Source organism: Panicum virgatum, chromosome 5K (assembly GCF_016808335.1).
Source record: "Panicum virgatum strain AP13 chromosome 5K, P.virgatum_v5, whole genome shotgun sequence".
Taxonomy (NCBI): domain Eukaryota; kingdom Viridiplantae; phylum Streptophyta; class Magnoliopsida; order Poales; family Poaceae; genus Panicum; species Panicum virgatum.
In genome coordinates, this window is record NC_053140.1 from 40415041 (window position 1) to 40430988 (window position 15948).

A 15948-nucleotide genomic window follows, 5' to 3' on the forward strand; every position below is an offset into this window, starting at 1 on the left:
TCCTTTTCCTCTAGAACTAAAACCTCTATTTTTCTTAAATTTTTCCTTCATTCCAAACAGGGTCTTATGCTATTCAAAACGTTTCGAATGGCACCCTTTTTCCATTACGAAAATTCAGCTTCTACGGAAGGGTCTGTAGCCTAAGAGCTATAAGATCCTCGGTAGAACTTAAGATTCTGGATTCGTTCTGCATTCAGTGCTAGGTGACGTTTCCGTCGACAACGAGTGTTGGCGCCAATCTAGGGCCAACACACGAACACGCTTGATCGCGCAGCGAGCGACGGCACAATTTGCAGCACCGATGCTCAGACCGATCAGACCGGTCGGGGAAACCGGTCAGACCGGTTTGCCGGTGCAGAACGGCGAGATCCGACGAACGCTCGCCCGGGAGGGACCTCGTTAGGGCAAGCGCGCGTAGGGTTGTTCTAGGCTCGGCAGGCCACCTAGAACGTCTTCAGACGTCGCGGAGACGAAGGAAGAATAGCAAAAAAGGGTTGGAAGGAGTTAGGGTTTAGATACAAAAGTAAAGGCAATAAACATAAAGAAAAGTAATGTATTGATGTATTTTGATCGATTGGATCTCTCAATCGGCCGTGGCCCTTTATATTTATAGGGTGGGTAGACTTGTCCCGCAAAAAATCCTATTACAAGATCTAAATCTATGAAAAACCCTAGTTGTACTCAGACTCCATCTGGACGGGTCAGACCGGTCGGACCTACCGGTCAGACCGGTCGGTCCCTGCCGGACAGGCCACAGTGCCTCGACCAGTCAGACCGGTCAGACCGGTTGGTGCCAATTTTGGCTGTCAACATATGCCCCCCTGTTTTTTGGTAAAGCTTGCTTGCCAAAAAAACATTCTTCTGAGACAAAATTATCTAAGCGCGATAATTAACACTACATCGGCCATTTTTTGTACTAAAGGCGATAATCAGTTATCGGCCATATTTTGCTCAAATCGATGTTGAAACAACCTGTTTAGGCCGCCACACCTTCTTCATTATCGCTGACGTCTTCGGCACGGCCTCCACTTGCTGTTCCATCGACTCCTTCTTGCGCATACGTTGCAGCCTTCGCTTCTGAGTATGAGACAAGCCTGAGGGACACCACCTCGCCTGTAAATACTTTGAATCTTGCTCCTTGCTCTTTTCATTCCCTTTGCTGCAATCAACATCTTGTTTGACCGGATTATTGCTAGCAACAATCGGTCTTTGTAATAACGTATGATTTGGATACATAGGAGGATATTGAATATAATATGATTGCATATGCATCATACTATAATTCATAGGTGTATAAAAGTAAGGATACCAGCAATATCATGGAACAATCGGTCCACTAGATGAAGTATAATTACCTCGACTCGATTGCTCTTGATGTCTTGACGATGATCCCGTATCCTTAACTTCGCTTGATCACCCCTTCTGTCTCTGAGCACTCCCTTTCTTCTCATATTTGGCCAAGAGTTCCTTAAAACTCGGCCTTGTCTTGATTTTGGAGGAGTTCCCAGATTTACTAGGCACACCGGTCAGACCGGTTCTAGAACTGGACCGGTCAGACCACCTTTTGAACCGGTCAGATCGGTCGACTTGCTATCGGTCCCTTTTTACTTGTCCTGCCCCCCAGCGTTGAAGTCTCTGTTGCAACTCGAGGAGTCTTCCTCTGCAGCACCTTTTTCTCATGTCTTTCCTCACCAACCACCACATTTTTCCCTTTAGTCGATTCGGTTTGATGTGGCCGAATCAATACTTTTGAATTTGACAACTCAAATGTATGAACGGGAAAATGATTTTGATCAATTTGCATCACAGGAACAACCAATCGTCCTTCATTTATAGCCGATTGTATTTGTCTACGAAGAACATTGCAATCATTAGTGGCATGAGAAAAAGTATTGTGTAACTTACAATATGCACACCGCTTCAATTCCTCCGTTGATGGAATAGTGTGAGAGAACTTAATCTTTCCAAGCTTTGCCAATTCATCAAAAATTCTATCACACTTTGTCACATCAAAAGTGAATTTAATCTCATCTTGCCGATTTTTAGAAATCGGCTTTAAAGAAGTACAAGTGCTGGGCTTATCACTAGATGACCATACAAATTCAGCAGCATATACTTCATTACCCTCATCGTCTGAAGATTCTCCTTGTAGCATATGCATACTAAGACGACCGGGTTTAAACTTAGACTCTTTGGTTCGGCTTTCTTGAGCCAAAGCCCTCTGCAACACTTGATTAACAGTTAGAAACTCATATCCTTCTAATTTTTCTTTAATATGATATCTCAAACCATTAAGAGTTAATTCGGCAAGATCCTTTTCAGAAATAACCAAGCTATAACATCGGTTTTTTGTATCTCTAAATCTTCTAATAAATTCAGCAACAGACTCATCATGCTTTTGCTTAACCGATGTTAAATGACATAGCCTCAACTCATTTTCACCATTATAAAAATGATCATGAAATTTACGCTCTAGTTGAGACCAAGTTTGCACAGAATTAGGAGCTAATGCCGAAAACCATGAAAAAGCAGTGCCAGATAAAGACAAAGGGAACATTCTAATTTTCAAATGATCAATACTCCCATAAATTCCCATTTGTGCATTAAACTGACTAATATGCTCCTATGTAGTTCTACTATCCTCCCCAATGAATTTAATAAATTCAGGCACCTTGAAATTCTGAGGATATGGTATGGAATCAAAACTCTCAGGATAAGGCTTTTGACAGACTAGAGTTTTGTCCTTCAATTCTACGCCGAAAGTTTCTTTAAACATAACAGCCAAATCTTTCTTATGCTTCTCAAGTATTTAATTAAAATAAGAATTATTTGGCCTTTGAACATTGGTATTAGAGCTATTCGGCACATGCGGTATATGATTCGGTTGTATATATGGTATTTGCTGCAAATGTCCATTATTTGGCATTGTACCATATGAATAACCTGAACCCTGAGGAGGCATAGTGTATGAATTATTCATTCGGCTAAAACCAGCCGAAACATAAGGTACACTAGTAATTGGTTTAGAAGACGATGGATATGCAACTAAAGCTCCAGAACCGGTCGGACCGATTGGAAACGGTCCTCCATGACCGGTCTGCGAGACCGGTCCGATCGCTCCATGACCGGTCTGACCGGTCCGACCGCTCCATGCGCATGATACTGCTCTGGAGTTTTCTGACCATAAAAATTCATCGGCCTGCCGTATTGGGGAGCATGTGCTGCCGATGATTCAAGATGCATAGTATTATGATAAAAAGTGCCATCAATATTAGGTCTAGGAGTACCACTATCATCAATCAAAGGTTGCTTGCCTAATGATTTATCAATCATATTTTGAACAGTAGCAAGAATCTTTTCTTGACCATTAACCACCAATTGAGTAATTTGCTCTAAAGTAGGCGGTGTTGTAGCACTTACAGTAGCACTTGATTTGGCTTGCTCATCTTCATCCGAAAGAATGACCACCACCTTGTCTTTAGAGATATCACCCTTCCGATTCTTGGAAAAGTGAGACAAGAACCACCGACGCTTTTCTTCAAGTTCTTTTTCCTTGTGTCGCTTGTTCTCCTCTTCACACTCCTTTATGAAGGCTTCATAATCTTGACGATCCTCGGGTGGCAATTCATCAACAGACGGTCTGCTGATGTTATCGGGATCAATCTCACCAGGATTCGACAGCTTCACCATGGTAGTAGATGGAGTAGATTAGATCGGTTTTACAACCAAGATCTTTCTTCCTCAGCAGAGTCGCCAAAATATGTTGGCGCCAATCTAGGACCAACACACGAACACGGTTGATCGCGCAGCGAGCGATGACACAATTAGCAGCGCCGATGCTCAGACCGGTCAGACCGGTCGGGGAAACTTGTCAGACCGGTTCGCCGGTGCAGAACGGTGAGATACGACGAACGCTCGCCCGGGAGGGACCCCGTCAGGGCAAGCGCGCGTAGGGTTGTTCTAGGATCGGCAGGCCACCTAGAACGCCTTCAGACATCGCGGAGACGAAGGAAGAACAGCAGAAAAGGGTTGGAAGGAGCTAGGGTTTAGATACAAAAGTAAAGGCAATAAACATAAAGAAAAGTAATGTATTGATGTATTTTGATCGATTGGATCTCTCAATCGGCCGTGGCCCTTTATATTTATAGGGTGGGTGGACTTCTCCCGCAAGAAATCCTATTACAAGATCTAAATCTATGAAAAACCCTAGTTGTACTCGGACTCCATCTGGACCGGTCAGACCGGTCGGTCCCTGCCGGACAGGCCACAGTGCCTCGACCGGTCAGACCGGTTGGTGCCAATTTTGGCTGTCAACAGCGAGGCACCTGTGATGACTTCGTCAATCTCGAGTACTTGCTGATTCAGTCTTTGAAAATGCTTATAGGAGTAGAGTTTGTTTACGAACGTGTGGTGTCTCAGTTGTACATATTGTCCCTTGAGAAAGCGATAACAAAGCAAGCAAGGTAAGCGAGGCGGACCCTTCAAAAAAAAAGTGAGGCAGAGGCGTGGAACATAGGGCGGCACGTTCTAGTCTTCTAGAAGGGAATCGCATGGATAGGTCTGGGCAAATTAGGGTTGAAAACGGGACGGGAAATTCCGTATAAACCGACTGTGTACCGTTTCTGCAAAAAAATAGAAACAGAAAAAAACAGGAAAAAATGGCAGGAACGGGAACGGAAACAGAAAAGGGTGTTTCCCGACCGTTTTCGCGATTACCGTATTCGATCCGGGAATTCCCGTCGGTTGTTCCCGTTTTATATGGGCCTATTCCTCATATTTAGCTTGCGTAACCATTGAGCCCAGTCTAGAGTTTGCCTTCCCCCGCGCTCCTTCTCGACCCGGCCCATTCCAGCCTCCGCTCCAACAAAACCTCAGAACCCTAGACCCCAAATCCGGCTCCCACTCCCAGCCGCCACGACGCGCCCCGAACGGCGACCCCGAGTCCGGAGTCCCCGACGGCGACGGCCCGACCTGACCCTGGCCGCGCGGCGCGCGCATCATGCAGGTCCGGCGTCCGCCGCACGCCCGCACAGCCGCAGCCCGCAGCGTCAGTGAGCGCCGCGCCCCCGCCTCGCCAAGTCCGCGAGTCCCGCGCCTCCGTCTGGTCTCGAGCTATCTGCTGACGAAGACGACGTCGCTGCCCGCGGCCCGCGCGCCTCAGTCTGGTCTCGAGCTAGCTGGTGACGTGCGCCCTCTGGTTGGCAAGTGTCCTGCGTCTGCGACGGCATTGGCTACTGATTGTGTGGCTGTCTGTGTCTGTTGATGTTGCATTTGTTGCAGCATGCTCAATTGGCAATTGCAGGTGCAGGTGGCAGGTGCTTAGGCGCTGCATTGCTGCTTGGCTGCTTGCGAATTGGAATATTGTTGCTGTGTGCCTCTTCTCACTCTAATACTATATGCGTTGCTGGAATGCTTGATTATGCCTCTTGATTGAATATATCTTATGCATAGTTGTAGCTATTTTCTCAAACTTAATGTTTGAAGTGGTTGCATATATTTTTCCGTTTTAAGTTATCGATTCCCGATCGTATTCGACATGTTCCCGATCGATACGTTCCGTTTCTGATATCTCGTAATATTGGTTTTGTTTTTCCGTCTGTTTTTTTCGTTTCCGTTCTTGTTCCCAGAAAAAAAACAGGAGCAGGAGGTTCGAGGGTTTTCCCGACAGTTCCCGATGGTTTTCAACCCTAGTCAAATCCACCGTGACGAGAACAAGAACGAGGGCGAGTGGGCGAGGGGCCCAGGTCATGCACATCGCATCGGTACATGCGACAGCCGGGGAGGGAGGCCCGGGGAGGGAGGCTCGATCGCCGATAGATTCATCGTCGTGAAGCTGGGTCACAGGCATGTCGATATCGTCCTCTCTTTTATTTTCCAGGCCATGTAGCTGGCACAGCCACATGGGCTCCGTTCGGTTGGCTGAAAAGCCAGCGCTGGCTGGCTGGTTCTGCTTGCGTAGGCGTGCTGAATTTCTGATCTGTATCTCTGTCTGGTTCAGGTCTCATTTAATTTTTTAAGACATCAATTCAGGTGTTATTTGCTTTTTTAAATTGATGTCATATCGAATATTTAAATATTAATTCAAATGTTCAGATAACAATTTAATATAAAACTAATTATATAAGTTGAAATTATAGCTCTAGATGAATCTATTAAGTATAATTAATACATGATTAGTGAATGGTTACTGTATTAATTAGTAGTCAAATTATGAACTAAACTTAATAGATTCATCATGTGATTAAGTTACGACTTATGAAATTAGTTTTGTAATAAATCTATATTTAGTATTTCTAATGGATGTGTAAATATGCGATGTGACAGAACTTATAAATTAAACTGAAAAACCAGACACCTAAGCTGAGCCTATCTACTCCCAGATTTCTTAGGTTGTTTGAATAGGGAATTAAACTTTAGTTTCCACTATATATAAGGTTCGGACACCAATTGGAAGTACTAAGTATAGATCATAAAACTAATTGTATAATTGGAGGCTAATTCGTGAGATGAATACATTAAACCTAATTATATGCTAATAATGAATTAATTAGAATTAATAGATTCATCTCATAAATTTGTTCGAGCTTATGCAATGAGTTTTATAGTAATTTATATTTTGTTCTTCAAGAGCATTTCTTTTCACTCTCTAAATTAATATTTGGAGAGTCCTTTGCATAAAAATTATTTTTATATGTTTTCACTCTCTAACAGTTTTTTGATATCTTGTATATTTTAGAAAGCTATTTTTGTTATTTATCTTTGGCTAGCGAAAAATACAGAATGAATAATGGTTACATTTGGATATCCAGTGAGATTGGAAGCTATTTTTTCACCAAAATCTCTATTTCTAACAACGAGAAAAATATGAGTCTCCTGAAGTTGCTCCAATTTTAACATCTAAACATTGGATGTAACACGCATTGAAAATGAGGTCCCTGTCCAAACGCCAAACACGGGCTTATTGGCTGTGTTGGGTAATAAGCCCGTGTTTGGTTAGGGGTGAAAAAGTTTTGATGAATTTTTTTTGCAATTTTAACCACTAATTAGAGGTATTAAATTAAGTCTAATTACAAAAGCACATTCACAACTATAGGTACTGTAGCAATATTGTACCTAATAAGACCTTTGACCACATGATTTGATGATGATTAGAGCATAGTCACTGTAGCATTAATGTTTCTAATCATGTATTAATTAGGTTCATCAGATTTGATTTGCAAAATTACATTCATCTCTAAAAAAGTTTTGCAAATAAACTATATTTAGTACTGTATGCATACAAAATTCCCTCTTCCCGAAATTTTACTGTTGCTCTATTGTGACTGTAGCAAAATAGTAATATAGTATTCCTTCCTACTCCCTACGGTGGAGAAAATAATTGAGCCGGTGTGGATTCGTCACGCATTGCGTCACGGGCAAGCAGGGCCAAACGAGTCGGACTCGGTGCAAACCACGGAGTCGTGCTCGCGCACGGGGCCCAGCACCCCGCTGTCACCACCAAGCTGTAATCCTCTTCCCGTCTTCCCCTCCCGCATCGACGCATTTGGCGGCGGCGGCGCAGATCTCGGCAAGCGAGGCTACGACGAGAGCTGTGCGTCGGCATGAGCCTTGCGAGCTACGCCGAGCAGCACGAGCCGTCCGCAGCCAGCGCCGAGCAGCAGCGAATGAGAGTATGAAGACACCGGTCACCACGCATCCACTCCATGCTGGAGCTACGGCGGTGAGACCAAACGAACCAAGTGCGGCCTCGATCTGTGAGTTAGCTTCTAAGCTCGTGGGTGATATGTATGACTATTAGCCTGTTTCTTTATGCCAAAATTGTTAGCCTGTATCGATTTACTTCTCCGTGATGTACCAAACTGCCGATGTCTTTGTTGGGATCGATCTGTTCTTCTCCAATGATCTGCTGGTGGAAGTTCATCCATAGTTCGGCTAAACCGAGAAACCGAACCGAGGCACCGAAGACCGAACGGGATGACAATGACTGACGAGTAGGATGACCGAAGCGCTTGCGTAGCAGCTCAGCTCTGGTCTGCAACTGCATTTATGGCTCTGCTTGACGCCTTTCACGCACGGTTCCCGTGCTAGTCAACAGGTTTTGCTTCGCGGAACAAGAACAGCGCCGTGAGGGCCACGTTTGGTTGAAGTGTGAAAATGTTTTGATGAGAGAAATGATATTTTAATTAATAATTAGGGTATTAAATAAAGTCTAATTACAAAATTACCTCCACAACTGTGGTACTGTAGCAGTTGCTCTACCTAATGAGGCATTTGACCGTATGATTAGAGGATGATTGAGTGCGGTCACTGTAGCATCACTGTAGCCAATTATGATGAAACTTGGCTCATTAGATTCGTCTCGAAAATTTACACTCATTCCTAAAAAGGTTTTACAAATAGACTCTATTTAGTACTCCATGCGGACATTTGTCTTTTTGTGCAATTGTGATTTGACATGTAACCCTCTAGTCGTTGCTTGACGCACGGTTCCCGTCGCACACCAGGTGCAGTTAACTCGAAAAAAAAAGACTCGTGGAATTGCAGCGATGGAGACGGCGGCAGCACCTTCGCGCTCCGCTTGCCGTCCGTAACGCATGTAAACTACTCCCTCCGTCTAAAAACATAAATCATCATAGAAATTCTATAATAAATCAATAAAAACAAATTATTTTATATTTGGCACTAATTGATTCTTACATACACATATATTTTTAAAATAGAATAATTTATTTTTAGGACAATTTTTGAATTCTAGAGTAACTTATTTTTCGGCACGAAGGGAGTAAGCATCATTTTAATCAGAAGTGAAGCCAGCTTAAAATAATAATAGGATTGTTCCTATCACACGCTGGAATCTTTGCTTCAGAAAACAGTAATGGACAGTGATTCCTACTAATTTTTCATAAATCCATCGGGGTCGAGTCATGTTTAGAGCCTATCCAAGAGCTCTTGTATTTTGGGTGAGTATTCTAAAAAGAGAAAAGAAAAATAAAAAATCCTCATTCAACAGAAACTCTATCTACCTCGTCTTCTATCATCGTTTTTTTATCCAAAGGGTGTCGTTGGTCATCTTTGCCTATGCTGAGCGCTAGCCATTCCTTTTTGGATTTTGGAGAAGCGGTTAGATTCCATCTCTTTTTCGCTAGCTATTTTGTTTTACATAATAGCTATATCAAAATTTTAGCTATTCATAGATACAAGAGCTCTTGGGGATGCTTTTAGCTCCGCCCCCTATTTTAGGCATAGATAAACTAATCATCATCATTGTACAAACTTGTTGAATCCTACCTGTCTATAAGATCCAAAACCTCCTCTACCTCAATATTCAATTAACTAAATGTTACACAATGCTTGGTTGAAAAGCTCCAGTGATCCAACTCATAGAATTGGGGATGGAAATGAACGAGTATACGATCCAAAGAAGGGCATACATGATCCAACTCATATTATAGATATAACATATATCTAGATGTAAAATGAAAATTATATATTTATAAAATTCAGTACGACTTATAATTTAGAACGGATGTGTACTATGTATTATGCCTCTAATAAAGAATAAAGGACAATAGTTATTCAGACGCTTTGTAAGTTCTGCGGTGTCCATTTCTTTGATTCATCTCATGTCGTGATAGAAACAATGAACGTTAAAATAAATATCATACCGATGGAATCATTTTTTTTCTTCATTTATCCTTTTGTGAGGTAGCCTAGGCTACAATGGACACGACACCGGTTACTGAATCAAATAAAAGAAAACACGTGAAAAGGCTAAAGGCCCAATGGCACACAACTCTATGGGCTGACGTGAAAGCCCAAAGCCGTTGGACCAAAAGTCATAGTGTCATACACACTGACTGATAGATGCAGGCTGTGTTTAGATCCGTAAAATGGTGGTAAAAAGAGTCACATCGGACACTGTATCACACTGTAGCACTTTTTCGTTTGTTTGTGGTAATTGTTGTCCTATCATGACCTAACTAGGCTCAAAAGATTCGTCTCGTCGTGTACATCAAAACTATACAATTAGTTTTTTTATTTACCTACATTTAATGCTCCATGCATGAGGCAAAAGATTTGATGTGATAGATGAATAGTGATGTTTGGAGAGAAAAATTTTGGAACTGAATACAGCCACACAGGCAAATCCTGCGGGGCTATCATCAGAGAAATAAAAGCGACAGCAGAAGGCTTCCAAGAATTAGAATTTGTTCATGAAAGTAGAAACTCAAATGTTGACGCACATGTCTTGGCAAAAAGCTCGTTGTATGAGTCCATTGGCCGGCATGTATGGTTCATCGATCCGCCGGGCGTTTTTAAAACTATTTCTATAGTAGCAAGCTAATTGTGAGAGAATTCTCCCACACTCAAAAAAAAAAAAGATACTCAGGCAAATCATATTGCTTTGGGCTTAATCTGGGCACGGCCGCAGCATTATCACTGTATGGGGCGCGTGGGTATACGCCGGCTCGAGCTCGAACTCGAAGCTCTGAAGGAGGAGAAGGATCATGCTCAGCGCCATCTTAGCCTCCAGCAGTGGAAGTTCTCGCCACAAAATTTTTTAGAATAATAAATCTAGCTAGTCTGTACATTAGGTACTACCAAATGATGTATCACGTCATGGTCGTCAGAGCTTCTTCAGTCTGATCTGAGCGCCGTGCTGAGGGTGCAGGGTGATCACGGTGTACGGCGCATGGGTGTAGGATGGCGAGAGCTCGAAGGAGAAGCGCTGGAGGATGGTGCGCAGCGCCATCTTCGCTTCCAGCAACGCGAAGTTCTGGCCGATGCAGATCCGGGGACCCCCTCCGAACGGAAAGAAGGCGCCCTGGTGCTTGCTAGCTATGTATCACCGATACGCGATACGGGTACGGCGATACGGGTACGGCAATACGGCGATACGTGAGTTTAAAAAACGACATAGTGGTAGTATAGAGAGAGTATCGGAGTATTGAAGTATCGGATACGCAAGTATCGGATACGGATACGGCTGGGTTAGTGAAGTATCGGTGATTCATAGCTTGCTAGCGTTGGAGACGCCGTCAGCGAACCTTGCAGGATTGAACTCGCTCGCATCTTTTCCCCAAATCTCCGGATCATGGTGAATGAAGAGAATGGGCAGCAGAAGGTTCACTCCGGCAGGATATCTGATGCTGCCGAGCTCCATCTCCTTGTATGTTCTTCTGACTATAAAGGTTGCCGGCGGGTACAACCTAAGGACCTCGTACAAAATCATGGTTACCTGCACAGACATGGCACAAGATCAGGATTGTTGCTTCAGTTATACGATATGGATAGCAAACTTATCCACTTTTCCTCCTAAAAGGTTCCAGTTTAACACTGATCAGTATTTCTCACCACAGCATGCTGTTGTAGCAAATTCAGAGTCTGTCATGGATTCACGGTAATAATGCTTCATTCAGACTTAAGATTTAATTCCTACCATTTTAGAAATAAACCTGTAGTTCTCGAGCAACATTTCTGAAGTTTATCAGCTAGCATCAAATGGAATGAAAATAAGCATCCCAAAACACATGTAAGAAATCCATTAATCTCTTTAGTAGTCCAAAATTTTGGAAGTTTATAAGAAAATAGAACGTTGGTTTTTTACTTACAGTCTTCAGGCGGCTCAAGCTATCAAAATCTGGTTTGGCTCTAACAAAGTGGTTCCGCACTTCTTCTCTTGCCCTCTCTTGCCATTCTGGGTGCAGGCTTAGCACAATGAGAGTCCAAGTAAGCAGGACTGATGTTGTCTCCATACCGGCAAAGTAAAATAGTTTGCATTCCTCAATCACATCTTCCGTTGACAATCCCAGCTTTGCATTCCCTTTCGATTCATTCATGTTTGACTCCTGTAATAAGCCCAGCAAGTCATCATTATTTGTTTTGCCATCTTTAATAGCCTTCTCCCTTTTTCTAATTATTTCACGCAGAGTTTTCCGGATCTCCCGATCAATTTCTCGCATCCTTCTGTTATTTTTGGTGGGCAAAAACCTGAATATGTTCGAAAGTGTCATGGTACTGCGAAATCTGAAGATGGAAATGAAGCAGCATTCTATTACACAGATATGCATAAGTAATTATTAAAATCTTGATATGTAGAAACATATAGGCATCTTTCAAATGCTGTTATGTGCAACTTGAAATGAATAAAACTTTTCAGCAGTTTAGAGGAAAGAAGAACAAACCAATATCCTGGGATAAATATTGTTTGGAAAGACTGTACAAGGCGTTCAGCTAGCTCTCCTTGCAGCTGGAAAATTTTCATCCCCTCTTGATAGCTGCTACCAAATGCGGTTCTTGAGATAACATCTCCCGTGAGATTCTGGAACTCCGGCCAGACATCTACCTCAAAAGACCCCTCAGAAGGCATCGAATTCTCCCATTTAGTAATGGTTTCGGCGCAACAAGTGGAAAATACCGGCAGCATCCGCTGTAAATAAGACATCGACACAAATCTTACTCAGTACACTGGTACCCAATATATACCATGCTGCAATTTGAAATGAGGGGGAAAAAAAGGAAAGCCATCTCTCTAGAAAATGAGTAAGCAATTACCTTTATCTTCTCATGGTGGAAGGCAGGATTGAGAATTCTCCTGTGTTTTGCCCACTTCTCGCCCTCATGACTGACAACCCCTTCGGCTAGCAGCTTCGCGATACGGCTACTCTGTTTGCCAAAGTGGCCAAACTTGTTAGACAAAACCTCTTTGACTAACTCCGGGTCTGGGATCATCACCCTCGGTATTGGCCCAAACCAGGTGAACGTCATTTTCCCTGCATTGGAGTTTCGAAAATCACCATAAATACAGCCTGAAACAGTAGTAAGACCAGAAGAGCAGGTAAACTGTTTCTCTTTTTGTTACTTGTTACTAAGATTAAAATTCATGCTCTAATGCGATCCTGAAGTATAGACGAATAGTACATCGTCACAAGAATTGCAACAAAGCTTGTGGTCCGGATACTAAAACAAAAGGGATCAAATTGTCAGAGAGCTGGTTGATTTGAAACTACCGTATTCCTTGATGGCTCTGTGGAGCATGGGCAGCACGCGTGGGGCGATGTTGTGGCTTGGTGCGAGCCTCCCGGTTGATCCGGGCGTTCTCCGGCAGGTCGCCGGTGAAGAGGCGGTACCGGGTGCCCTTGAGGCCCTGGGCCCACAGGGCCCGGTCGGGCCGCCGCGGCGTCCACCAGGCCCACTCCGCCGTCCAGGCCACCAGCCACAGCAGCGCCACGGCCGCCGTCGCGCCGGCCAGCGCCCACGGGGAGGCCTCCCGCAGCATCAACAGAGCGCGCGTCGCCATTGGTGTGGCTTGGCGAGGTCGAAGAGAAGCAAAACAGCAGAGCTGATCAGAGGGATGGACGGACAGTGTGTGTGTGTGATTGCGGGCGAGGCTCCTGCTCTGCTTAAATACTGGAGGATTGGGCCGACACGTGTGCGTCTTGCCTCCTCCTCCTTGTACGTGGAAATCTCCGTGTTATTTTTCCTATACAAAATCCACAACATTTTTCTTCATGAAAAATCCGTAACATTATGAGTGTTCGTCCGTCGTCTTCTAGAAGGCCTGATCCTTTCTCCCTATGCATGTATGGCGTGGTCTAATGTTTTCCATCTTGGGTCACGGTAGTTCAACCATGGCGAATGGTCGCCTTCTGCCTGCAGCCCGTCCCCCCCCCCCCCCCCCCCCCCCCCCCCCCCCTCTATGAACTCATCTATATACACCCTGCTTCTATAAGAGTTTTCATGATACTAGTCCATCAGATCTTGAGGTTACGGGAACATTATAAAACGAATCCGTCTATTGGCACTCCATTTGATATCATTATTATAAAACTAAATTGATTCAAGGGCTTTACGCAAAATCATACAGGTACAATTTCAAGGGGTAAACATGATTTGCCTTCTCTAATTTTTTTGTTTAGTTACAAAAATTTATTTTTTGAGGTTTTGTAGTTGTTTTTATATGTTGAGATCATTTCATACTATTCTAATCCCTGAAAATGAAATAATTAAACACTGATGTGTTCTTTAAAGTAGGTTACAATCACGTGTCATCATATTAATTTTAAATTTAAAACACAAGTTATACAGTTAGAAACATAGGGATAAATCTCATCAAGGGTTGAATTGATCAAAATTGTGAAATGATATACTTTAGTTGCTTAGTTATGTTAATGTGGTGGAATCTGTTTAGCCAACTGTAGCTATCCGACTAGCTCATATTTATGGTTGATTGCTCTCTTTCAATGGGAGATGGTAGGGTAGACTGGTTGAGAAACATAGAGGGGGTGCTGACACTACATAATATATCTATGATATTGAAGAAAAATGGTGAACATCTTGAAGCAAGTGATTGTAGATTTTCTTTCTAGGTGCAACCGCAGCCACAACTTACTACCTATTGTCCATGTGGACAACGAGACATTTGTGTCGACTTCATTATTATCAAAACCTTCACTTCAAACTCTTGGGAGGATCTTGTGATTCGGAAAAGAAGAGAATTAATCTATTTTAAATATTTGCTATCTAAAATTTTGTAAAAGGGAATGGACAAAATATATTGTTTGAATTAACTAGAGCATAACCACTAGTCCTCTAATAAACCTTTCTCAATAGGGTATTATTGTTTATCGAAGGGCACTACTTCTAGATATGTTCTATGATTCATTACAGGGTACTGCTGCTCTATCTCTTATTCCAACCAAATTTAGTCATGTAAATGGTTAGGGTCTGTTTGGACAAAGGAATTCAAAACGTTGGAATGGGAAAAAATGCAGGAATGAAGTGAAGAGTGAAAAACTACATGATTCAAAATACATAAATGTAAAATTTAGACTGTTTGGATCGCAGGAATCACAAAATGCTAGGATAATAGAAATACTGACTTCATTTTAGTGATGAAAATTGACACAACCAAATGGTGAAAGCTAGACGCTTGTTACCATGCAGAAGAACAGGTGATATATCTCCGGTCTTACATGTGGGTCCTACGCTTATTTTTACCATCTGCATGCCGAAAGTTATCCCCGTCGACCTTATCCACAACACACACACCGTCACACGTTGCTGCCATCCTCCTTCCTCCCTGAACCAACTAGCTCAGGCGCCATGACCCCAAGGGTCAACGGAGCACCGCCAGAGGTCAGCAGCTCCGCATTAGGTGGTGAGCCCTCCACAATTTCAAGCACGCCTGAAGCCGTTCTTCTTCGCCAACCAAAGCTCTACTCCCAAACCAAGAGAAACCGAGTTCTCTCTTTCTGGGCGGAGTTTTTTCTGTCTTCTTTCTCTCTTTTTTTTTTGTAAATTTGGAGTTAGATTTCTGAAAGTGTTCAAAAGATTCGTTAAGCTCTTGTTCAAGGTGAAGCTCGATTCCATTTTGTTTCAACTTTTTTTTTCTCGTGTCAAGCTGTGTGACAAGGAGGAAAGAGCACATCATGGTAAGGTTGATTAGCGCGTCAGTGTATGTACCGTTCCGGGTTCCGACCGGTATAACCGGCCGGTTAGACCGGTTGTGCCGGTTGCCGCGCGTCGTGCATCGCCGCCGGCAAGTGACGCCATGTGCCGGCCATAAGCGGTGTCAACGCCGTCGTCGCCTCGCCGTATCCTTATCCCTCTCTCGAAGCTTCTCCAAGCCAGCGCCCTCCTCTTCCTCTCCCTTTCTTCTTCCTCGTGCAGAGCTCGATTGAGCTTGAGCAGCTCGCTCCCGCCGGCCAAATCCCCAGTCTCCGCCCCCACCAACTTCAAATCGCCGCCAACCACGGCTGCCCCACCTCCCTAGCTACCTTCCCAACCCCTTAGACCTGAGCTTCGTCCACTGCCTTGCCAGAAATCGAGGATTCTCCGGCCGCCGGACATCCATGGCCATCGAGCTCCACCTCGACGTCGAACTCCTAGCTCCGGCCACCATTTTCTTCGTCCAGCGACTCAAATCGAACCTAGGTGAGGTGCTGA

General features: G+C 43.7%; 1 pseudogene; it reads right to left on the bottom strand.

Annotated features, from left to right (window-relative positions):
* Positions 1–10192: 10192 nt before the first annotated feature.
* LOC120707492 lies at positions 10193–13369 on the bottom strand (annotated as a pseudogene).
* Between the last annotated feature and the right edge of the window lie 2579 nt (positions 13370–15948).